Genomic DNA, 24,282 nt, shown 5'->3' with positions numbered 1-24,282 from the left:
CCCTTGCTTAAAAAATTTTAGCGACTCTCCATTGTCTGTATTTGATAAAAGACAGGGGCCACTTCTTATACTTCTTTTATTCCTACTTTCAGGCACAGTGCCCTGCCCATCATAGCTCTCAGAGGAAAGAATATTTGTTTATCAATTGGACTTGTCCAATATTGTACTTATGGAGCCAGGTTTTTTTCCCTCTGAGTCACCACTTTGGAAGCAGTTAATTCTTCTAGGCCATCTGAGGATTATTTAGTTATAATTCACTAAATGGTCCCTTGGTATTCTTGATGAGTTTCAGGGAAGCTTTTAAAGAATCTACCCAGGGAGTCAGGCAGGCCCACAGAGAGTCTTCTGTCCTGTCTAGTTCATTACCACAGCCCTTTAGAAGGCACTTCTATTCTCCTTTAGCAAAACTCTACAAATGGGTGGATCTAGTGCTAACTCTAGTCCAAGATCCAGATCACTGGTCTCAATTTATGCTCAGTGAAAGAAAAATTTCCTACAATTTGGTCTCAAAGTGAATTGGGCCACCTCCAAAGGTACTTGATTCTCCTTCACTTTAGGCCTTCAATGAGATGGATAATCACTTCTTAGGAATGTAGTAGAGGGAATCCTTTTTTAGGTGTGGGTTGGAATATATGGTCAGTGAAAATCTTTCCAATTCAGTAATCTTGTGATACTTTGATGCTTTCCCCACACCTGTCCACCCAATTAAATTCTTCAAAGTCCAGCCCACATTCTATCTTTTTCAGATTGCCTTCTTCAGCCACTCCAATTCACACTGACCTTTATCTCCTCTGATCATTTTTCCTATTTATTCTCCCTCCTTGTCAGTCTACTGACCCCCTGGAAATACAACTCTCAAAGTTTTGATCCATTACTCAGAAAACTTCAGTGACTCCCCATGGCCTAAAGAATAAAGTTCAAACTCCTTATCTTGTCATCCAATTCCTTTCATCCACAAATCTGGTTCCACTCTACTATTGCAGTTTTGTCTCCTACTGGTCACCATAAGATAATAACATCAGAGGCCATCTAGTCCAACACCTTCATTATACAGATGAGGAGACAGAGGCCAAGAGAAGTTAAATGACTTGCCCTGGGGTTGTACAGTTAATAAGCCTCACACACAGGAGTTCAACCCAGTACTTCCTGACTCCAATTTCTGCACTCTGTCTACTATACCACACTTCTTCTAATTCTTTGTTCAAGTCTTATTGGTTTTCATGCTTCCCAAATAGCAAATGGTGGTCAGAGTCATGCTAACCCCAGGTTAGGTCATATGATCAACACAATGGTTGGTCAAGGTCAGAGCAGACAGAGGTCAAGGTAGATGACTGGTATAGAATTGGATTAAATGGAATATATGTTAAGGCTGGTATCAGGGATAGCTGAAGGTATTAGAGTAAAGTCACAAGATAATAGGATTGAGAACAAGGGATCTTAGGTATCCTGTATTCTGATTTGCTTATCTGAAGAAGAGGAAATTGGGCCTTAGAGAATAAAATCCATGTCCTTGGACCCCAAATCCAGTATTATTTTCTTTTGCACTGTTCCTCCTCTCTGCTGAGAGAGAATGAGTAGATCAGACACAGAAATGGAAGACCTCTGGGTCACAGAGTACGATTTTGGGCAAAGGCAGCCTAGGACCCTGGATAGCTCCCTGGATGAGCTCTTCTCAGAGTTTTAGGGTGCCCAGAGCTTTTTAAATTTGTAGAGCACCTGATTCTACTCTTTCTTTGGAATGCTGGACATGAAAGAAGGAACTTTAGGCTTACAAAAATTTTTAGTTACTTTATATATCACCATGGAAGGAAGAAGTTCGGAAACTCTAGAACTGGAAAGAAAATTTCTAAACCCTTCCTTTTATAGATGAGTAAGTTGAGCCTGAGAGAAGACAAGTGTCTTGCCTAAGTTGGAGCCCTAATATCCAAGCCCTCATTTTCTTTCTTATTCCAGTTCTAGCACTCTTCATTATGCTGGCAATGTGCTACAATGGAGAGATCACTAACTGCAGCCAGAGGGTGTGGGTTCAGATTCTGCTTCTGACACTTCCCAGGTCAATTAACCTGCCCCATCTCATTTTCCTCCTTTGTAAAATGAAAGGCTTGGACAAGCTGATGTCAAAAGTCCCTTCTAGATCCATGATTCTGAGACCACTTCTAGCATGTAATTGGATGGATCTTAGAAAACATTTATTTCAAATCCCTTATTTTACAGATAAGTCAGCCCTGAGACCAAGAGATTAAATTATTTGCCCCCAATCCTAAAACTAACAACTGATAAGACTGGAGCTAATATCCTGGTATGCTGGTCCTGGTCCAATGCTCTTTCTGCTTTGACATTTATGACAGGCTCAGTTCCCGATACATCCAGGGAACCATCCTCAAACCCCCAAAGAGAGAGCTTTTGGTTTCTGTATCCCTTGAGAGGACTATGTCTAATGGTTGGATTGGGGTTTCTACAAGTATATCCATAAGCATAGAGTTTATTAAAGAGTAGAACACCCTGGTTGGGGGAGGGGACTTCAACTTTCTCATCTTCTTCTCATCTCTCTCCTAGATCAAGAGCAAGTATCCTGACCTGGGCCTGGGACCTAACAATATTCCTCATTTTGGACTTTAATTAATATAACAATTTCTATGGCTCTATACATATCTTAGCTCTCTAGCAATATTAAAAACTTCTTGGGAACATGTCTTATATATGCCTTTGTCTCTCTCATCATGCCTAATCCATAGCCAAACACACAAGAGGTCTTAAAAGATTGAATTGAATGTGAAACCTAGTAACCTGTCTAGTAGGCCATGTGGTCTTCAGTCCAATCTGAGAAATGGTAATTAAGCACAAGACACTGTGTTTGGATTTGAAAATGAAAAAATTAAAAAAACAACAACCAGTCCCTGCCTGTAAGGAGCTTATGTTCTATGTATGCATACAATATGCATACAAATTCATGTAATCAAAACAGTTTATGAGAGGAGCACAGGAGAGATCAAAGTGCCCTAGGACAAAACAGAGCAAGGAGAGATCATTTTCAACTGGGAAGATCAGGAAAGACTTCATGGAGGGGGGTGATATAGAAACTGATCCTTGAAGGAGAAAAAGAAGAAATGAGGAGGGAATGTGTTATTGACACAGAGGAGAATTTGTTTGTTCCAGTTAAGACCTTTGGAAGACCATTGGAAGGATCAACAGACAAACTTTATTGGTTTCTGCTATGTTATGCTATGCTATCAGGTGGCCAGCTTCAACCTCTCTTTATGGCAGATAAATTTAAGCTGAACCAAGTTCTCAGTAATAGAGATCTTCAGGAAAAAGAAAGACTATGATAGACATCTGCAGGGCTTAACCACTGTGATGACACAGCACGTCTTGGGTTCCTTGGCCCTTTCTCTTCCTTTCTCTGCCCTAGCTGTAGGGGCAGGGGTAGGAGAGACTGTTTCAGGGAGAATTTGCAACTCAGCCAGGTGGAATGGCCCAAGTCAGACCACTAAGCATTTATTATGCATCTACTACATCCCAGGAAGGGGCAGCTAGGGGATGCAGTGGATGGAGGCCTGGAACTGGAGTCAGGAAGACTCATCTTCCTGAGTTCACATCTGGCTTCAGATACTTAGGAGCTGTAGGACTCTGGGCAAACTCTGTTTGCCTCAGTTTCTTCATCTGTAAAATGAGCTGGAGAAGGAAATGGCAGAAACACTCCAGTATCTTTGTCAAGAAAAACCCCAAATGGGGTCAGCAAAAAATTAGACACACCTGAAAAATGGCTGAACAGCAAATAGGATTCCAGGCATTGTGATAAGTCCTGGCCCACTCAATGCACATTAGGGGAAGTAATTCTTCTCTCTGGAATTCTTTCTTCTCTTCTGCTGAGAAGGTCAGGACTCTTGGAGCCTCCTCCTTCAGGGGCAAGAGAGGGACTGGTGGCCTTCCACCCCAGTTCACACCTGGCAGCCAGCACATACGCTGACCTAGATAAGCTTAAGACTTGATCTCAAAACCCTAGTTGCCTCTTTTGCTTTGTGTTTATTTCCTGAGAAAAGGTGACTGAGCGATGATCCTGAAATGGATGTTTCCAGTCCTGGAGATAACACTGGGAGTTTGAGACTTGGGAGATCCTTTTCAAATAAGCATTCAGTGACTGCTGTATTTGAGGAGAAACTCCTGGTAACTAGAACAGTGCTTCTTGGAGAAGGGGACATGAGCAGGGGGATGAGCACAACCTTTGACCTGGCTTGACAGAAGACTCAGATCCAGAAGAAACTGTTTGTACAGTGCAGCACTCTGCAAAGATTAATGCTTATTCAGTAGTTCCACAAACTTAATATTTTGATGTTTTAAATATCAACCTACCAGGAGAGTATAGTAGTAGTTACATGTTACTGCACTGCTTGCTTGTCTTTTGTCAGTGTGCTCTTGTGAGTCTTTTGTGTCAAGCTTTTCTGTGTGTGTGTGTGAAGGAAATAAATACTATTTCTAGTATTTGCATTGTTCAGTGAAAGCTTTTCTGCTCCTGTAATGGTAAGGGAATTTGAAAATCTTCCCTGTCCTTTAATGGGCCTCAAGTGGAACCCAACAGGAGGGGCTTGATTGGAGGGAGACTTGTTTTTCAGGAAAGCCCAAACTTTTGTTACTTTGTAATTAGGCAGTGGGTCACAAAGATTGTGATGTCCTCTGACCCTGAAGAAGGGTATATATACTCTGAGGTGAGATTTTGCTTTGGGGCTCACTTATGGGAAGAATTGTGTGATTTGGCCAGATGACACTCTGGGTAGCTGCTGAGTCCCCCTGTTTTGAAAAACCAGATGTTGGTGCTTTCCCTCTGGTAACTAACTATGTTATGTATGTATGTAATGGTTATACAACCAGAAGCTCTGTCTGCTGGTCTATTGAATTGTGTTATTTTCTCTGTCTGTATTTTTTGTCTGCTTGTAATTTCTGTTTGTATTTTTTGAAGTTCAGGGTGCTGACATTCCTCCCTGAACTAAGTGAATGATTATATATATATATATGTATATGTATGTGTATGTGTATATATGTGTATGTGTGGGTATATATATGCATATATATGTTTAATTAAAGATTGTTGACCCCGTTAAAGTTGCTTTTCTTTAGTAAAGCAGATCAAAGAACCTGTGTTAGCAGCCATCCTGGGTATACTAGGTTGGTTGCTATTACAACTCCCTCCCCACCCCTCACAACAGACATGAGCCAAAGCTAAGCTTTAAGTAATTCTCTGTAGGGTTCCAGTGTTGGGGCATAAGGAGACATAGAGTTCAAAGAAAAGAGCCTGACACCTCTCTCTTTAGGGCCCAATGATCCCCCAGACCTGAACCCAATTCATGTATGCATGTGTGTCCAGCTGAGAGGGGCCCCTCGGCAAGATGAGGAGAAGGCAAGCGCTCAGCCATCCTGAGCCCAACAGCAGTTTTTTGGCGTTGTTTCACAATAAAAAAAACTTGTCTCCCAGGTGTATGCTAAGGTGATACAAGATTAATTAATAAATGTAAACACAAAAATAACTCCCTTCAGTGACTCTTTGTTTGTCTATGTCAAATGAGACAGAAAGTATGCAATAGTTATAGAAGATGTTCTTGGTGGGGACCAGGAAAAAAAGTAATTCAATAAGCTTTTATTAACCATCTAGAGACACAGAAGAGAAAGCAAAAAAGACAGAAAAATCTGCCTTCGAAGTGCTTGTGTTCTTCCCAAGGATACAACTTTTTAAGATAAAAGTAAGCACAAAAGACAATTTGAGCAGAGTCAGAGTACTGGGATCAAGAAAGGCTTCTGCAGAAGGTGGCACCTTTGTGGTGAAGGGAAGAATTCCAAGAAGTGACAGTGAGTAGTGAGTGAGACAGCTTCTATAAAGGCATGGAGCCAGGAGATCAAATAAGAAATTCAGAGAACAGCAAATAGGTGAGTTTGATTAGCACATAGAAAATGGGAACAAAAGGGAAAGAAATCTTTAAAGGTAGTCTAGAAGGGGCAGGTAGATGGAGTGGTGGCTAGAGCACCAGCCCTGAAGTCAGGAGATCCAGAGTTCAAATCCAATCTCTGACACTTATTAGCTGTGTGCCCCTGGGCAAGTCACTTAGCCCTAACTGCCTCCAAAAAGATTTTTTTTAACATAGACTGGACTGATGCCAGATTGAGGAGTTTTTATTTTATCTTAGAAAACATGGGTAGTTACTGAAGGTTCTTGATCAAGGGAACAATATGGTCAGACCAATACATACATACATATATACACATACATGTATGTATTTTAAAATTTTGAACTTAAAACGAAAAATAAATGTGAATATAGCCGTACACAAAAGAAGATTCTCTTTGAAACTGAATCTCTATTACATACTTTAAAAAAAGTATGCAATAACTTCTTCATTCATCACTTTCAAAATCATCTTATTTGTACTTCCTTCTCAACTTATATTTGTTCTCTTCTGGGTGTTTAAAAAAATGTTTCAATGGTCTTCCTATTTTTGGCATCACTATTACTGACCTCCCCTATCCTAAACTCCAATTAAAAACTGAGAGATTGGAAGAAAATTAAATAAAATAGAGACCCTTATAATAAATTAACACAGCTAAGCAAATCAAAACCACACAATGGCCATTTGCACCTTGTGTCCAGCACTTTTTTGTCAAGAGATAGCTAACTCCATTCATCTTAGGTACTTTGGTGACATGATTGGTCATTGTGTCCATTCCTTAAATCTTTGAAAGTTGTTTTTCCTTCATTGTGTTGCTCTCCTTGTCTAAATTGTTCTCCTGGCTCTGCTCACTCTGCTCTGCATCAGTTCCCACTACCCAGGATTCTCTGAAATCCTTTCTTTAGGAATGTCTTATGTCATAATAATATTCTAAAGCATTCTTATACCACAACTTGTTCAGTCATTCTCCGATTGCATAATAGGCAATCAAAGACATCCAGTTCCATTCTAGTTCCTTTACTTTTAATTTTTACTCCTCCCTTCAGGATCAGGAAGTTTATTTTACTTTTAGATATTCCCTTCCCGATATTATCCTGCTTCTTAACTATCTCCTTCCCATTCCTGATTTTTATCTTTAGTTTGATGTATTTCTACATAAAATTCTGTGTGTTGTGTGCATGCGTGAGTGCGTGCACGTTTAGCCTTCCTTTGTCCATTTCAGATAAGAAGAAAATTTACCAGATGTCCACTTTCCCTATACCTTCCTCCATATCTGTAGTCTTTTTCTCCCATACTCCAATGCTGAAAAATAGTGAGTTCTAATTCTACTGGAAGAAAGGTACTTTAAAGATAGTGGAGATATTTCAGATGCTTGGCTTATGGATGATATTGTGCTGATTGTATAAAGCTCCAGAATATTACAGGACTTTTTCAAAGAGATTCTTATGTATGTATATATTACAATTGAATTTGTATATGCATTAAGTACTATATCTTTAAGGGCAGCTGGGTGGTGCAGTGGATAGAGCACTATACCTGGAGTCAGGAAGACTCATCTTCCTGAGTTCAAACTTGGCCTCAGACACTAACTAGCTATATGACCCTGAGCAAGTCACTTAACCCTATTTGCCTCAGTTTCCTCATCTGTAAAATGAGCTGGGGAAGGAAATGGCAAACCACTCTAGTATCTTTGCCAAGAAAACCCCAAATGGGGTCAAAAAGCGTCAGACATTATCTGAATAGTAATGATATCTAATCTAAACCTTAGATTTCTCCCAATGCCTAGAAGGAAGGCTGTGGACTGCACATAGTCGACACTTAATAAATGTTTGTGGGTTTGAGTTGTCTCAGATCCTTCCTTTGCCCTGTGTACCCTGTAAACTTCCCTACATGGTTTGTGTTAAATTAATGAGCCATTTAGTTTATATGTTTCTTTGAAAGGGTTCTTATTCAGAGAATCATAGAATATAACAACTGAAAGAAACCTTAGAGATCATTTGGGCATGGTGTTCTTAACTTGGAGTCCATTGAGGCCTTAGAAGTCCATGGATAGACTTCAAAGTGTGTGTGTGTGTGTGTGTGTGTGAATCCTAATGGGGAAAAAATGACAGCTTTATTTTCACCAACCTCTAACTGAAATTTAGCATTTCCTTTAGTTACTTAAAGACATTATTCTTAGAACAAGCCCATAGACTGCCAAAGGGGTCTTGTCTGTCTCACACACACACACACACACACACACACACACACACAACCCCTGCCCCAGCACAACTTCCTTATTTTACAAAGGAAACAGTCAAAGTGACCAGCTCAAAAGTGAGTAGTTACTGAGTGGCAGATTCAGTGCTTTTCTCCATCACACCATATTGTGCATACTTGACTGTGGTAGCAACCATATAGTGCTCTAATAGAGATGCCAACCTGTCAGACCGTTTGAAGCAGGAAGTGGTTAAGGGAACTGGAAGACCCAGGCTGCTGAGGGCTGTTCTTAATCAAGGACCCAGCTGGAAGGCGTGGGGGCCGTTTGGCTGGCCTGTAGGAGGGGCTACTTGGTAGAACAATTAGGTAGGTTGTGGAAATGAAGATACTGAACTTTTGTTTTTGCTAACTCAGGGGAGTTGGGAGGGGTGGGTTCAAGAGGGAAGGTGGTAAAGTCTTAAAAGTTTCGAGACTTCTGGTGGGCCTGGAGCAGCCTCTGGCATAGATTTACAATCCCAGTTGTTTGTCACTTGACCTGAACACCTGACCTAGCACCATTTTCTCATTTTACAAAGGAGGCAACTGAGTTTCAGAGAAGTGACTTGACCAAGATCGAGCTGTTAGTAAGTGACATATTCAACACTTTTCCCATCACACCACATTGTGCATGGAGGTCATCCTAATTGAATGTGGTAGAGAGAGTCTAGGGTTCCTAAGTCCCTTTGGTTTGACTGTCTCTGATTCTTTCACTTTTCCCTAAAAACCTGCTTGGCCTTTAGAGAATATTCTCTTCTAGAAGGCAGTTCTGAATGGGATGATGTCCCCCTAGTTCCTTGCTGGGCTTCTGTTTCACTATAAGGAGTTTGCCTTCTCTGCCTTCAGAAAGGAGGTGTTAGCTTGTTCTCCAAGTCCTGCTGTTTGGACAAAGGCCAAGGGGTGGGGGGGGAAGGAACGCTATGGTCCCAGAGCACTTAGGGGTGGGAGAAAACAAAGCACAGCTTAGAGAGTATCTGAGCTGCCTGTCCTGAAACAAAAGCAGGCATAGCAGCCAGGAGCGTGAGTACATTCTGGGTCTGTCTCTGTGCCAGCATCTTCTGGGTGACTTTCTCTAACTTGTGGAAAAACCAAAGGCAGACTCCCTCTCCTAGCTTGGAGACAGGGAAAGACTCATTCCAAAATCTTGGATCAATGGGCAAGGTTCTCCCCTCCCCCAAATCAAGGTCTTGGTTGATTAAAACATCTTTGTGCCAAACTTAGCCAAGTTGTCATGTGAGACTTCCATCCGAATGATTCAGATGTCCTAGACTTATACATATAGATTTCAAAATTACTCCCACCTCAATAACTGGTCATTTCCAATCTTTTAAGAAATTATCAATTTTATTTTTGTGATGTCTTTCAGTGTCTAGCATGTCCAACCTTCTCTCTTTCTTCATGAAGAAATTTTTCAATATATTCTGAAGCTTCAGTATAGGTTACATAGAACAATGACTAGCACAGGGTGAATGGGAATTTGTACCAGGGACTGGACTGGAGAGCAAAGTGCCTCTTCCTTAGTGCAAGCTTCCATGTTTCTTCCCCTAAAATGAGCTTACTCTAGGACGCTCTGTATGATGAGCCACTCCTCTTAGAAGGACTTGTTATTGCTGTTGTTCATCTTTTATTGTTGAAGAGGCCCGATGGCATCACGAAGGTGATGTCTTGACTTTTGAGGGACTTGGATTTAAGGGAAGCAGAGTTGCACAAAGTTGTAGGCCTTATTTTCTCCTCCAGAGTCATTGAAGTCTGGTGGCAAGTCAAAACTCAAAAAGACTGGAGATGGCCTGGGATGTAGTGGATGACCTTGGCCTTTCTAAATTAAAATCTTTCCCAGGCCTTAGTTTGTCTGAGGCAACACCCATTCAATGACTAAGGGGTAGGAAAGAATTAAGATGAAAGATGGCCTAATTTACCATCATAAAAATATTGATCTGGGAGGAGAAACCCATCAAAGTTTCTGGCCAGAAGAGAAAACACTTGATATCTACAGTTATTCTAAGTCATGAAATCTAAACAATGATGCAAAAAGCCTTGAGCTGGGGCTATTATTGGCCATTTAATGAAAGCCAGAGTGATTTTGGAATAAAGGCATAGTCAAATAGCTCCATTTGAAACACAGTGGGCTGGTCCAGAGAATCATTGGACTCCTTTAAAACTATTATTGTTTTCTTTAAAAAGCCCATTTTTTTTTCCAGAGCTATATTTCAAGAAATCATAAATAAAAACTGTGCAGGAATAAATGTAAATCATTCCAGCTTTTAAAAAAAAATCTAGACCTCCAAACCACAAAACAGTTTGCAAAATATAAGAAACCAAAAATTATATTTCTATGGACAGAGCACCAACATACAAGGATATGGTACCCTAAGTAAAGATAGAGACCACATGTGGTGAAGGGCTGTAATTGCTTTGTGGCTGCAAGGAAGGCAGAACAGACATCTCCAGCCTCATCTTCTTTCACCCTTCTACAAGAGAGACTTTCATTTCTGCCAGGCACTTTTATTTTTCAGAGCTAATTCCAGGAGTCTGCAAATTCTTCCAGGGTGGCATGATGGAAGGAGAGGTGTGGTCACCATTCTCCTGGCCTGTTGTTTGGTCTGCGATCAACCACAAGCACTCTTCTCTGTCCTGGAACTGTGACCAGGGCCCCTGTACTCCACCTATACAATGTGGATAATAATAGCACCTACCTCCCAATGGGGACTGAATTGGCTGTGGCTATTGGACCTCTGCGTGAAGAAGTCCGAGGCAGGGGTAACCCACCACCACTCCATTACTGTGACAAATCAATTCAAGTCAATAAGCATTTACTTATTAAGCACTTACTAGTAGGTCTTAGGGACCTCTCCAGATACAAAGGAAAACAAAAACATTCGCTGACCTCTAGGAGTACACAATCTAATGGGGGGAGAAAACATGAAAACAATTATATACAGACAGTACATAAAAAAAAAAAGTCAGTGCAGTTTTGATCTTTAAAGCTTTGCTGAGGCTTAAAAATGCATTAGGACTTTTGGGACATCCTGTATAGTGTCAGTCAATGAGTACCTACTATGTACAGGGGCTGTTGCTAAGTCCTGGGAATGCAAAGCAAGGTAAAAGACAGTTCCTACTCTCCAAGAGCTCATAGTCTAAACCTGTTGTGGGATGTGTTTGGTCCCCTCTTCCCCCCACCACATTATCTCCAGTATCCACCTTTTCCTCTTAACTGAAAGTGCCCCAGGCAGTTTTAGTTACTTAACTGCTTTGAGTCTATAAAGCTCTGTCATCTCTTGAACTATATTTTCAAAAACATACATATATATGCACATCAATATGTATATGTATATATAAAATTGTTTATTTCTAAATACGTGTATATTTAGAAATAATATATTTACATATAAATGCACATATATATTAGCATTTTCTCTCTATCTCTCTTTGCAAGGAAGTTGCCAAGGATCATGGAGTACATGAACTCAGTTTGGAAGGTAGGGAACATTTTGTAGCTTTCTCATTCTCTGCAACAGATATTGATGTTTGAGCTGAAGATGTTATCTTAGTGGGTTTTTTTGCTCATTCTCACTCTGAGCACTGGCAAGGTGAGGTAACTAATGGCCCCATGAAATGATATTGGTCTTGTTGCCTTTAGGCAAGTGATGGAACCAATTCTTCCCATTTCTTTATTTGCCTCTACAAGGAGAACCTGTGAGTCATTCTTATATTCAACCACAACTTTTCAAATATGTTTTGGCATCACTTAAAGTGAGAATATTAATATTAACATGATTCAGTTTCTCTAGAAGTATGGCAACTTATGGCACCTGTAAGATGAAAATCTCTTATTTAAAGTATCAACAGCTAAGTTAATATTATGGACTTAAAAACCCCCCACAACTGTGTGATTCTCAGTATCTTCTGTTACCTTTTCCACTGTTCTACATGTTAACTGGAAGAGGGATATGCAGGACTGAGGGTCACTCAAAATGATTTCTTTTTTTCATGGGGTTGTCACAGTCAGTAAATTCATCACTAATGTGTCACTTACTAACTGAGTGACCTTGGGCAAGTCACTTAACTTCATTAGCATTCTGTTTTCTCATCTTTAAAATGGGAGGGATTAGACTAGATGACCTTTGAACTCTAGAGCTTGTAGCTTGGTGGCCAGCTTTCTGATGATGAACTTTTCTGTACTTATGAAGTTGATCTTATGAAATAGATCCATTCTGTTGATGGTACCACACTGAAGACATGGTAGAAGCTATTAGAGCTTGTCCTGTGCTGATGTGGCTTCCTGTTCATGAATGTAGCCTTATGCATTACTAAAATTAACTTGGCATTTAGAAGGAAGGAAATAAGCATTTATTAAGTGTCTGTTATGTGTCAATATTGTACTAAATACTTTATAAATATTATCTCGTTTGGTCCTCTCAATAACCCTATGAGGCAGGTGCTATCATTATGCCCTTTTTACTGTTGAGCAAGCTAAGATAGAGGTTAAGTGACTTGCTCAGTATCATACAACTAGCAAGTGTCTGAGACTGGTTTCAGGCTTGAGTCTTCCTGACCCTAGCCTCTAAGCTCTATCCATTGTACCATCTTGTTAAGAGACTAAAGGAAGGTGGGATTACATTTAGTTAGTTGTATGTTTCAGGAAAATCAGGTAAGGCGTCATTACAGGATGTAAACCTGGGAGCAGGGATGTACTTGATCGAGCTTAAATTGACTTAGGAGAGACAATTGTTAAATTTTTAGTATAAGTGTTTACAACTCAGAAATGTGCAAATACTACAAATCAGGGCTTCATTTATTGTATGTTGATGGTCAAGACCTAAGAAAGTGATAGGAAAAATGTTAATAATGCAGATTAAATTTAAGAGTGTGTTATATGTACCCCCTCCACACACAAAACTGGTTGTTAAACATTTACAAAGCACACCCTTGCCTGGGGAAGACCTTGGGAATCATCTAGATTAGGGATTCATGAAATTATTTTTTTCTTTTTCTTTTTCCTTCTTTAGAGGGGGGAAAGCAAGGAAATTGGGGTTAGGTGACTTGCCCAAGGTCACACAGTAAGTGTCAAACATCTGAGGCTGGATTTGAACTCAGATCCTCCTGACTCCAGGGCCAGTGCTCTATTCACTTTGCTACCTAGCTGCCCCCATGAAATCATTTTTAAAAGAAATATTTTAATAATTTTGTTTCAATGCAACTGATTTATTTTTATAATCCTATGTATTTTATTTTTTCTGATCACCTGACTGCCAAAATGGTTCATTTCATAAAAAAGTTTAAAACCCCCAACGAAGTCCAACCCCTTCATTTTTTTTCTTTTTAAAATGTTCTATTTTTTATTTTTTCCCTTAATAGAATTTTAGTTTTTTACCAATTACATGTAAAATTAGTTTTCAACATTCAGTTTTGCAAAATTTTGAGCTTCAAATTTTTCTTTCTCCCTCCCTTCCCTACCCCCTTCCCAAGATAGCAAGCAATTTGATATAGGTTATATATGTACAATCATGTTAAACAAATTTCCACATTAGTTATGTTGTGAAAGAAGAATCAGAACAAAAGGAAAAAATCATGAGAAAGAAAGAAACAAACAAAAGTGAAAATATTATTCTTCAACCTGAATTCAGACTCCATAGTTCTTTCTCTGAATGTGGATAGCATTTTCCATCATGAGTCTTTTGGAGTTGTCTTGGATCATTGCATTTCTGAGAAGAGCTAAGTCTATCATAGCTGATCATTACACAATATTGCTGTTGCTATGTACAATATTCTCCTGGTTCTGTTCATTTCACTCAGCATCAATTCATGTAAGTCTTTTAAGGATTTTCTGAAATCTACCTGCTCATCATTTCTTATCTAATGCATTCTGTTACAGTCATATATCACTACTCATTCAGCCATTGCCCAGCTAATGAGCATCCCCTCAATTTCCAATTCTTTGCTACCACAAAAAGAGCTGCTATAAATATTTTGCATATGTGGGTCCTTTTCCATTTTAATGATTTCTTTGGGATACAGACATAGTAGTGGTACTGAATCAAAGGGTATGCATAATTTGGTTACCCTTTGGGCATAGTTCCAAACTGTTCTCCAGAATGCCAACTCCTTCATTTTGCAAATGAGAAATCTGTCACCCAGAAGGGCTTAATGATAATGAGAATAACAATAACAACAGCTAGCATTTTATGTGTGCTTTAAGGTTTGCAAAGTCCTTCACATACGTTATCTGATTTGATTCTGCGAGGCAGGTGCTACTAAACTGATTGTTGCAGATTTGGAAACTGACTTGCCCAGGGTTGCCCTTGGTCCTCTTCTTGATGTCTAGAATGTCTTTCTACTATATTAGTGTAGAGGCTAATTTTTATTAATTTCTTAGCAGTTGGGAATTGAGGCAGTACACAAACAGGATAACTGAGGAAGGCATTAGATCAAAGGCAACTGCTGCCGCTGGTGGCTCTGCCGGTGCTGATTAGGAAAGTGGCCTGTCATCACTCGCCTTCATCTTTTCCAGGCCTTTGAGGCTCCTACCCAGGTTAGCTCTAACAGAGCCATCATTTCGTCGTTCAGTTTTTCATATGTTTTATCTCTCACCTCCCCAATTAAATTGTAAATTCCTTGAGGACAGTGATGGTGTCTTAAACTTCCATGTTAGGTGTGCATGGAGGGATCCCCTGCCCCCCCCCCCCCAATAGCTCATCTATTTGCTAATGTATGAAATTCCTTTAACATGGATTAAAAACTTATCTTCTACAATTATAAAGTAGGCTTAATGTGGGATTGCCAGATGGGGTGGCCAGGACCACTAAAAGGTAACCTCTACCTACAGCTCTCATGCTAATCTTCTTAACACACTATATATATACACACACACATATACACACACACACACACACACACACACACACACACACACACACATATATATATATATATATATATATATATATATATATATATCCTGCTCTCCTTTGCTCCACAATCTAAAAGGTTCTCTGATACTGCATTACATAAAACTGTTCTGCCTCCATGCTTCAGAGGGGATTCTACAGTTACTGTGGAAGTTAGGATAGTGATAATGGGAGATCTCTAAGTGAATGCAATCAGGAGAACCTACAGATTTAGAGGCTAAAAATGTCCACATACCCAGAAACCAATGAGTGCCTAGAGACTGGTTTTGTCTAGAACCAGCCCTATGCCCAGATACATGCACATACCAAATATCTCAACATGACATCTCTATTAGAATCCTCAATCCTATGTCCCATCATGCCCAGAAAAATATGATTTGTACTTAATGCAACAAATAATAAGGATTATAGTGACATTTTAGAAATGTTTACTCTATCCATATGCTGTCCAAATTTATCACCCAATCCAGATCTTGGCTGCCATTTTTTATTGACCCCCCAGAACATCCATCTTCCTTCCTCAATGAGTTCATTCCCTGGCTCACATCTTTCTTTCCATTCCAACACCTGCATTAACACTAGGGCACTTAAACATACATATATCGAAGCTCCTTCAAATGCCCTAAATTCCCAGTTCCTCAAGTTTACTCTTATCCTATAACTTACTTCTCTAGTCCATCATAGCCCACAGAGATGGTCATGCCCTTAAACTTGCCATCACCCACAAGAGTTACAATTCCATCTTGTGAATTCAGAAATTCCTTTATCTGTTTGTATTCTTTATCATTCTGTACTTTCATGTGCCTTACAAACCTAAAATCTGTTCTTTTTCTTCACTATTATTTTCATTCCCTATTCCTCTCAGTTTCTTCCCCAGACCATCGACCCTTACACGCTCCTCTCTTCCCTATCTCAACCCCATGAAGAACTAGATCATTCCAGCAGCCTCCTAGGGGCTCCTTTGCCTCCAGGGTATGTGTCTCTAGTCCATCCTGCTGGCCACTGAAAAACTGATCTTCCTCATATGCCGATTACTTTTCAGTCCTCTGATCAAGAACCGATAAAGCCTAGCTACCTCACAGATCCCACAGTTCCTACAGTTGGGGAGAATAGCAAAGTACACATTCTCCAGCTATACAGAATTCAGGATAAGGTGAAATGTGATACCAACCCACCTATCCAAAGACAGGTTAAAATGAATGTGCCCATAGACTGACAAGTTGGAATTTTGTCTAGCACACATCATTTTGCTCACCTGCTACCTAACCTTTCATTCTTGATATTTCAATTCTACCTTCTACCAACCTTACTTGGCTTTGATTGTGCTTCTGGTTTTGATCCACCCTCCTTTTTTGGACTCTGTTATGGATCGGACCTCATTCCACAATGGAACTTGGACTATTGCTTCAGATATCACTATGGCCTCTGCTCTAAAAGCTGTATGAGTAACCTCTGACTATTCCTTACTCATTAGAAGATTCTGCCCTACATCTTTGTCCTATAGACTGCCCTGAAATGTACTAGTTGAAACTTATTCCCTACCTTGAGAAGGCCTGTTCAAGAACATGGATGTTATGTCGCTGTGGTCTCTTTCCAGACACCCCTGGGGGGGAAACAGTACATGCTCTGGACTTCAGGTAATTCAAGAGCACTGTATTAAGTGTCAGAGGCTGAATCTCTCTTGCCTCAGATACTTATTAGTTATGTGATTCTGGACAAGTCCTTCAAATCTCATGGTCTTCATATGTAAAATGGAGATTAAACTGCACCCACCTCACAGGAAAAACTTAAACAAGAAAATGCAGGTTAAGTGCTACAAAAGTAGTTATTATTATCATTAAAAACCTAGCCAAGATGTGGGTTTGAGTCCTAGGTCTGTCACTTAGTGACTCTGAGATACTGGGCAAGGCAATTAACCTCTATGGTTCACACTTTCCTCAACTATAAAATGAGTGTTAGCCTAGTGGATATTGTTCCCTCCCAGCTGTCTATAATGATTTGAGCTCCTCTGTTCTTCAGAAGCTTTCTTTCATAGACTGGTGTCACATACAAGAGATCTCCAGGGGGCTCATAGTTATACCTTAAAAGCAAAATAGCCCTCTCCCTTAATTCCTGGTTGGCTCACAGTGATTTGTTACCACTTGCATCCTCTTTCCTCCAGTGCCTGGGTGGTCTTTCTCCTGATAACTGCAACACATCCTGTCTGCTAAATCCCAGGGAGTGAGGGGAGGAGGGGGTGCCGGGATGGAAGGGAGAGAGAGGAATAAAAGGATGCGTCTTTTTCCCTGGTGACTTTTCTTTCTCTGATGAACAGCTGAGCAAAATTATTCAAGTTCCCTGGGGCTACTTCCTTAAACATCTAGAAAAGGGAGGAGGGAAGAACTTCAGCACCCGCTGAATGCTGGGGGAAAAAAAAAAATCTGTCATCCCCATACAGAAATTATTCCTTAACTGCTTGATATGTATTTTGCTTCCCTAACTAATTTTTTTTTTCACTTTCATGAGAGCAGAGACAATGTTTTATGACTGGCAGAATGATGCCATGGAAAGCTCATGGAGAAGGAATTGGAAGATTGTACTTTTAGCCCTAGTACTGCCATTGACCCACCTCTGTGTGACTTCGGCTAAGATTTGGGAGCTGAGTGGTGCCATCTGTAAATTCCAGGAATTGGTTTAGGTGGCATCCGGGATCCTTTCTGACTCCAGATCTATGTTCTTATGATAGGTGAAAGAGGACTAGGAAATGGTCTGTGTGAAAAGTACCTGGAAATAGAAGCAAAGAAGTGATAGCCTTAGAGTCAGGAAGACTTGAATTTAAAACTAGTCTCAGTAACCCAAGGCAAGTCATTTAACTTCTCTGGGTCTCAGTTTTCTTATCTTTAAAATGGGGATATAATAATAATAATAATAATACCTATTTCTCACCATTGTTGTGAGGATAGAATGAGATAATCATTTACTTTGCAAACCTTAATTGTCTAGTCATGCCTGACTATCAGTGACCTTGTTTGGAGTTTTCTTGGCAAGGATTGCTGGTGTGGTTTGCCATTTCCTTTCCCAGTTCATTTTACAGATGAGGAAACTGAGGCAAATAGGGTTAAGTGAGTTGCCTAGGGTCACACAGCTAGTAAGTGTCTGAGGCTAGATTTGAACTCAGGTCTTCCTGACTCCAAGTCAGGCACTATCCACTGTACTATCTAGCTTCTCCATTAACCTTAAAGCACTAAACAAATGCTAACTATTATTGAAGGCATTGTGAAATGGTGGGAAAAGCTTTATATTTGGAGTCAGGAAGATCTGGGCTTGAAGCCTTCAACTAGCTCTGTGACTATGGGCAGGTCACCTAACTTCAGTTTTCTCATCTCTAGAATTAGGGGGTTGGGCTTGATGATGGTTTAAATCCATAATCCTATGACCCTCTCCTCTAAGAATACTTCCTGTTTCATCTGTATGTGTCTGGTATGTATGTATTTATCAACATATCGTCTCTCCCTCATTGGAATGTAAGTTCCTTGAGAACAGGGGCCTGTTTTGCCTTAAAAAAAACAAAACAAACTACAGTGCTTAGCAGAGTGCTTGATAGCTACCGACCATTTAATAAATGCCTTGTGATTGATGATTAGGGCAGAGGAGAGGTTTGAAGGCAGTAGGAAAGGAGAGAAGAGGGAAAGATTCTAATACATATTATGCAGGTAAAAAAAATATATCAGCTGACTGAATGCTGGATGACAGAGAGAAGAATGACGGTTTGGTGAGGTCTTAGTCTTGGTGACCCATAAGGTCCTTTACAACTCTAAATCCCATGACTGGTTATGGTGAAGGAGGCAAGAGGAAAGGAGAGAGGAGAGAAGGGGTAGCATTAGGAACCTGTGAATTTAACACAGTCGAAAGAGCCTTCATGGATTCAGAGGTCCTGGGCTTGTGTCTTGTCTTGTCTCTGACGTAAGTTTTGTGACTTTTGGGCAAGCGAGTCACTTCCCTGGGCCCCAGCTTCCTCATCTTGAGGTGGCGGAACTGGACGCCTTCTGAGGTTTCTTCCAGCTCGATATCTGTGATCCTATGATCTTGTATACATACATAGATACCCGTTTACATATATGTGAATGTGTATGTGCGTATTCATAGGTGGTGCAATAAGGGGTCCCTTCACCCAAGGAGTCATGCTCCTTGAAGGCAAGAACTATTCATTTCTGTCCTGGTATCCCCAGGACCTGACACTCAGCAGGCCCTCAATAAATGCTTGTTGCTCAATTAAGATTAAGGCCCCTTTCAGCTTTAACATTCTCCAGATCGTCAGTTCTCCCCACCCACCCACCCACCCCAACAAGAAGGGTGTTCCAGGGCAGCCCAGCACCTAGACAGCTGCACCCCACGAGTGCCGTTCAGCCCAGCTCAGCTCAGCTCTTCTCCCCAAACCAGTGGCCTTCTCCCGCGCCCCAGGAAAAAAGGAAAGCAAAGAACAGATGACAATCCCAGGGGTGGATGTTCGAGAGCGCCCACCGGAGCCGCCACTCCAGCAGCTCAGCATTGTCTGAGAGGGAGGGGAGAAGCCCCGCCCCCGCTCCTCCGTGGGGAGGGGGAGAGTGGAAAGAAAAGGGGGCGGGGAGGCGAGGGACCGCCTAGCCAATGGGGCTGCAGAGGCCCGCGGCCAGCCGCGGCTGGATTGGAGCTGGGGGCTCCATCAATCAGGGGGGTGGAAGCGGGGGAGGGCGGTGGCCTGGTGGCTGGTGCGGTCCTCCCTCCTCCGTCTCCCTGAAGCTGCCCCGCGAGCCCTCCCGGGGACTGATGGGCTGGACCTGCCGGGGAGGCTACGGCTGCCGCGTGGACCGGACTGAAGTCCGCGGGGGCGGTCCCGCGGGGGTAGCTCCGCGCCCCCAAGGTTTCCTTCCCCTGCTAGCTCGGGGGCGCACGGTAAAGCGGTCTTTGATCCTTCCCCTTTGGCTGCTCTGGCAGCCCCACTCTCTCTTCCCCTTCCTCTTGTCTTGATGCTGCTGTGTGTGTCTGTGTCGGGCTGTCTCCGTGTGTGTGTCCGTGTTCCCGTGCGCGCGTGGATCTGGGCTCGGGTCCTTCCCAGTGCATCTCCTGTGCTCAGCCCCAGCGAACCCTCCCGGGTCCTCCCACGCAGCCCGCACCGAGATCTCTCTCTATTTTTCAAAGTTTAGCATCCCAGCTCCATCTGTGTAAGCACATCTCCATCTCTCCTATTCTTTCTCTCTCCCATCCCCAAATACAAGGGAGGGGAGCATTGTGTTATTAACTTGTAGCGCCGCTACTTGGGTGACTAGGCACTTGACTTCTCTTTTGGGGCCTCAGTTTCCTCATTTGTACAATGGGAAGCTTGGAGTATTTGACCTCGCCTTTAATCCTATGAAGACGCAATTGGGTCTGTGTTGTCTCCATTGGAGGTCCTCCTCTGAGGTCCCTAAAACTACACCTTCCTCGGTGATAGTCTGGCTTCTTTCCCCTCACAATCTTCCAGTCAGTCGGGTGGGCGTGACAGGTGCTGAGAACTGGGCTTCCGGGCACAGGGTTAGTGGAAGTTTTGAAGCCAGAGGCTCTGGTTTTGAATCCTGTTTCTCTACTCTTCTTATTAGGTACATGGCTTTACTAATCACTTCCCCTTTCTCTCTGTGTAAAATGACTGAGCTGGGCTAGGTGATTTCTAAGTGGGTATTTTTCCCTGTTCTAAGTCATTATGATCTCAGGCACAAGATGGAATAAAAGATCTTGGGAGCTGCAAACTGAGCCTTTTGAGTTTTCCCCTAGAATTAGAATAGATTACATTCCTTTAGTCTTTTCAACGGCCCTTGGAGAGAGGAGTAACCCTAGCTCCCGCCATCCCAAGTTTGTAGTGGAGGCAGGAAGGACTGGGATGGTTCTCTTGTTTCTTTCTTCTCTTGTCAGCCTTTGTGCCTGACTTAGGCAAAATCGAATTCGATGAAGATTCTTTGTTTTGTTTTGGTTGTCTTTGGCTGAGGTGAAGGAGAAGTTGTTTTGTGCTCTGAAGCTTATCCCTCTTCTAGGTTTCAATGGCAGGCCAGAGGCTTTAACAGGTGGTGGTCTTGGTACCAGTCCTTCTAGCCAGCCACCAATCTGAGGGTTAGAGGGAGCATAGGAAGCACTGTGGAATGAACTGAGCATTCTAATTAGAATCCTGGAACCTGGGTTCAAATCTTGACTCTGTCACTGACAGGTTACTTACATCTCTGTGGACCTCACATTCTTCACCTGCAAAGTAGGGGGATTGGATTGAATGACCTTGTAAGGTCTTTTTTCAGCCACAGGTCTGTGATTGCTGAGTTCATATATACAGATATTTAATTGTGAGATACTAGTGGATAAGAGCTTTGGCCCTTTAAGTCATTGGGGCCTCCCTTAGTAGAGAAAACAAGTAGAGTGATTGAAAGTCAGAAGATGGAGGTTCTCATTGTAGTTTTCCCAGTGCTTAGCAGAGCTGTTCAGTTCCGTCCAACTCTTCTTGATCCCCTAGACCATACTGTCCATGGCGTTTTCTTGGCAAAGATACTAGAGTGGTTTACCATTTCCTTTTCTAGTGGATTAAGGCAAACAGAAGTTAAGTGACTTGTCCAGGCTAGATTTGAACTCAGGTCTTCCAGACGCCAGGCCCAGTGCTCTAATCACAGTACTACCTAGCTCCCACCACAAATATGCTTAGTGAATATTGGCCAAACTCAATTGAATTGTGACTCTGAGCAAGGTAGAAGGCAGTGCAGTGTATTAGGAAGAACTCTATGTTTGGATCTGAGTCCTGGCTCTGCCAGTGACTAACTGTGTGACCTTGTGGTAAGGCCTATCACTTCTCTGAAGCCATTTCATCCATAAAATGAGGGGGTTGGACTAGATAACCTTTTGGATTGTTTTTATTAGGTGATGGTGCATTTACTTTACAAGGCACTTGAATGAGAGACATTTATTTTGGAAAGAGACAGGGTTGCTATGAAAATAAATGACTTAGGAATTTGTGAACAGATAAGATTTAAAAACACCCTTGTTTTAAATTCACCCAATTGGGCAACATCATGAACCTTCTTTGGGGAGGGAGAACTGTGATCATAGAACAACAGAAGTTTAGAGGTGGAAAGGATCTTGGAGATCATTTAATCCAGTACCTTCATTTTACAGATGGGGAAACTGAGGGCCAGAGAGGCTCTTATATGCTCATCTCACATTGTGGCAGAGCCAGGGCTAGAATCTAGACCTCGTAATTCCCATTATGTTGCCCTTTTTTTCATGCGAAGCTATTCCTCCATGATATTAACTGGTGTACATTGACCAAGGTACAATCTGAATCACAAGAAAGAGCAATGGATATAGTCTAGAGGCCAGGGTTTGAATTCAGTGTGCTACTATTTCTGTGACTTTGGCTCAGTCACTTTGCCTCTGTCTCCAGATCCTCTTCTCTTGTGCTTCTAATAGGCTAGTAGGGATGAAAAGAAAAATTGTCAAAGTCCAGAAGAAGTCTTTATCCCCTCTTAATTAAAGTATTAAAAAATTAGAATGTCATATGGCATTTTGAGAATACTTTTGAAAAAGATACATATATAAATATATTAAGTGCTTCCCAACCTACCTTGTAAATTATACCTGAGTATGTAGGTGTACATACACACATACATATACACACATAAGGTCATGTACATATACACGTATATCATGAATATTAAGGGCAATGGAAAATTCAGGATTTTCTCTTCTAGATCAGGTTCTATGACTTTGGGACCAGGAAGACCAATTCTAAAGTGACGTTTTGTCCATTAGAAAGCTTCAAGCCAGAAGGGTCTTTGGAATAAAATCTTCATCCCTGTGTGTGAAAGGAATGTGAGAAACATCCTTAGTCTAGAAATAAACAGTATTCGTTGGAAAGCCATGAAGGTTTTCATTACTTTTATTCCTTAATGGAGAGTATGGAGACTCAGACAAATGTGAACCTTTTATGCTGCTATCATTCGAATTTCCTGCCTTCTTCTCCACTGGCTAGGTGCAACCTCCTGGACTGCCCACGTCATGCTCCCCTCAAACGAGACGTCCCTTTTCCTGGACTGTCCTTTGCATGTTACTCCTTGAAGTGTTTCCTCCTCCTGAACATGGGCTAACATGGCTTGCATGTTTGGATGATGGGGCTCTAATTCTATGTGCATAAGGCCAGTTAAGCATGTGTATTAGTAAAAAGTCGGTGACCATCCCTTAACCCTAGTCAGTTTGAGACAGTTTCAACCTTCAAGAGGAACTTAGAGATTTCTTCCAACTATGATTGGATAGGGTCCTTCTGCCCTTCCTCCCCCCATCCTGATTTACACCTTCCTGCATGTCCTGTGTGACATCTGTCTTTGCAACATCCACTATTCTATAGAATCTGTGTAAACCAAACTATTAGCATTTCTCACAGGGATAAAACAGCTTTTTGGTTTTTTATTTGCTCTGGAAGTAGGAGGGCCAATGTTTATATTATCATTTAGGTAGCTTATTATTGAATGATTATTATTTACACACCTCCACTAAAGTCCTTCTGATGCCTTGTCCTGAGGGTGGAGGTGACCCTGAATTCTCAGAAGCTATGCTAGTTGAACTCAAGCCCTGGGTGGTCCTACCAAGATGGAAAGCCTTTGTGAGATTTCGTAGTTGCTGTGGAAGACCAGCCTATCTCTCCTCTTCCTCCATTTCCTCTTTCTCGGTTCAGACACCTCTAAGGAAGCCTGGGGGCTCTCTCTGGTGCTAGACTGAACTCAGCTTTGCCAAAGTTCTCTTAGTCATTTGACCTTCTAAGCAAATTGTAAAGTGCAGCATTAGCAAAAAGTAATTGACACTTTGCTAGGCAACAAGTACTACAAAATAGGGTAGTCAGAACAACAAGAGGGGAAAGGGAAGAGCATTGAATACTAAGACATCAAAAGACCAAGATTTGGAACTCTTTACAAAGTAGTGCTAAAATGAAGGAATACTTTTGGGTTAGAAATAGAAAGGGACACATAATTGATTCAATAAATCACTAAACATTTCTTAAGCACCTATTGGGTGCTGAAGCTACAAAAACAAAAATGAAACTCCTTGCCTTCACATACCTTACAGTCAATCAAGGAAGACATTATTTGTATATTTTGGTATGGATACCGAAAATTACAGTATATCTATATATGGAGGAAGTGTGTGTGTGTGTGTGTGTGTGTGTGTGTGTGTGTGTGTGTGTGTGT

The 24,282-nt window shown here is 41.4% G+C and overlaps 1 protein-coding gene across 2 annotated transcripts in view; it reads left to right on the top strand.

Moving 5' to 3' along the window:
* Positions 1–19,758: 19,758 nt before the first annotated feature.
* RASSF2 (Ras association domain family member 2) overlaps positions 19,759–24,282 on the top strand; it is a 77,996-nt gene continuing 73,472 nt past the window's right edge. For both annotated transcript variants that reach the window (XM_069068876.1, XM_069068877.1), the window contains exon 1: positions 19,759–19,984. The gene's annotated coding sequence lies outside the window, so the exon portion shown is untranslated. The remainder of the gene's footprint in view (positions 19,985–24,282) is intronic.

Source organism: Petaurus breviceps, unplaced genomic scaffold (assembly GCF_028583685.1).
Source record: "Petaurus breviceps papuanus isolate PSGF00001 unplaced genomic scaffold, PetGlider_PUasm1.0 90775, whole genome shotgun sequence".
NCBI lineage: Eukaryota > Metazoa > Chordata > Mammalia > Diprotodontia > Petauridae > Petaurus > Petaurus breviceps.
The sequence above is the reverse complement of the archived record's forward strand: the minus strand, read 5'-3'. Positions and strand labels throughout refer to the sequence as shown.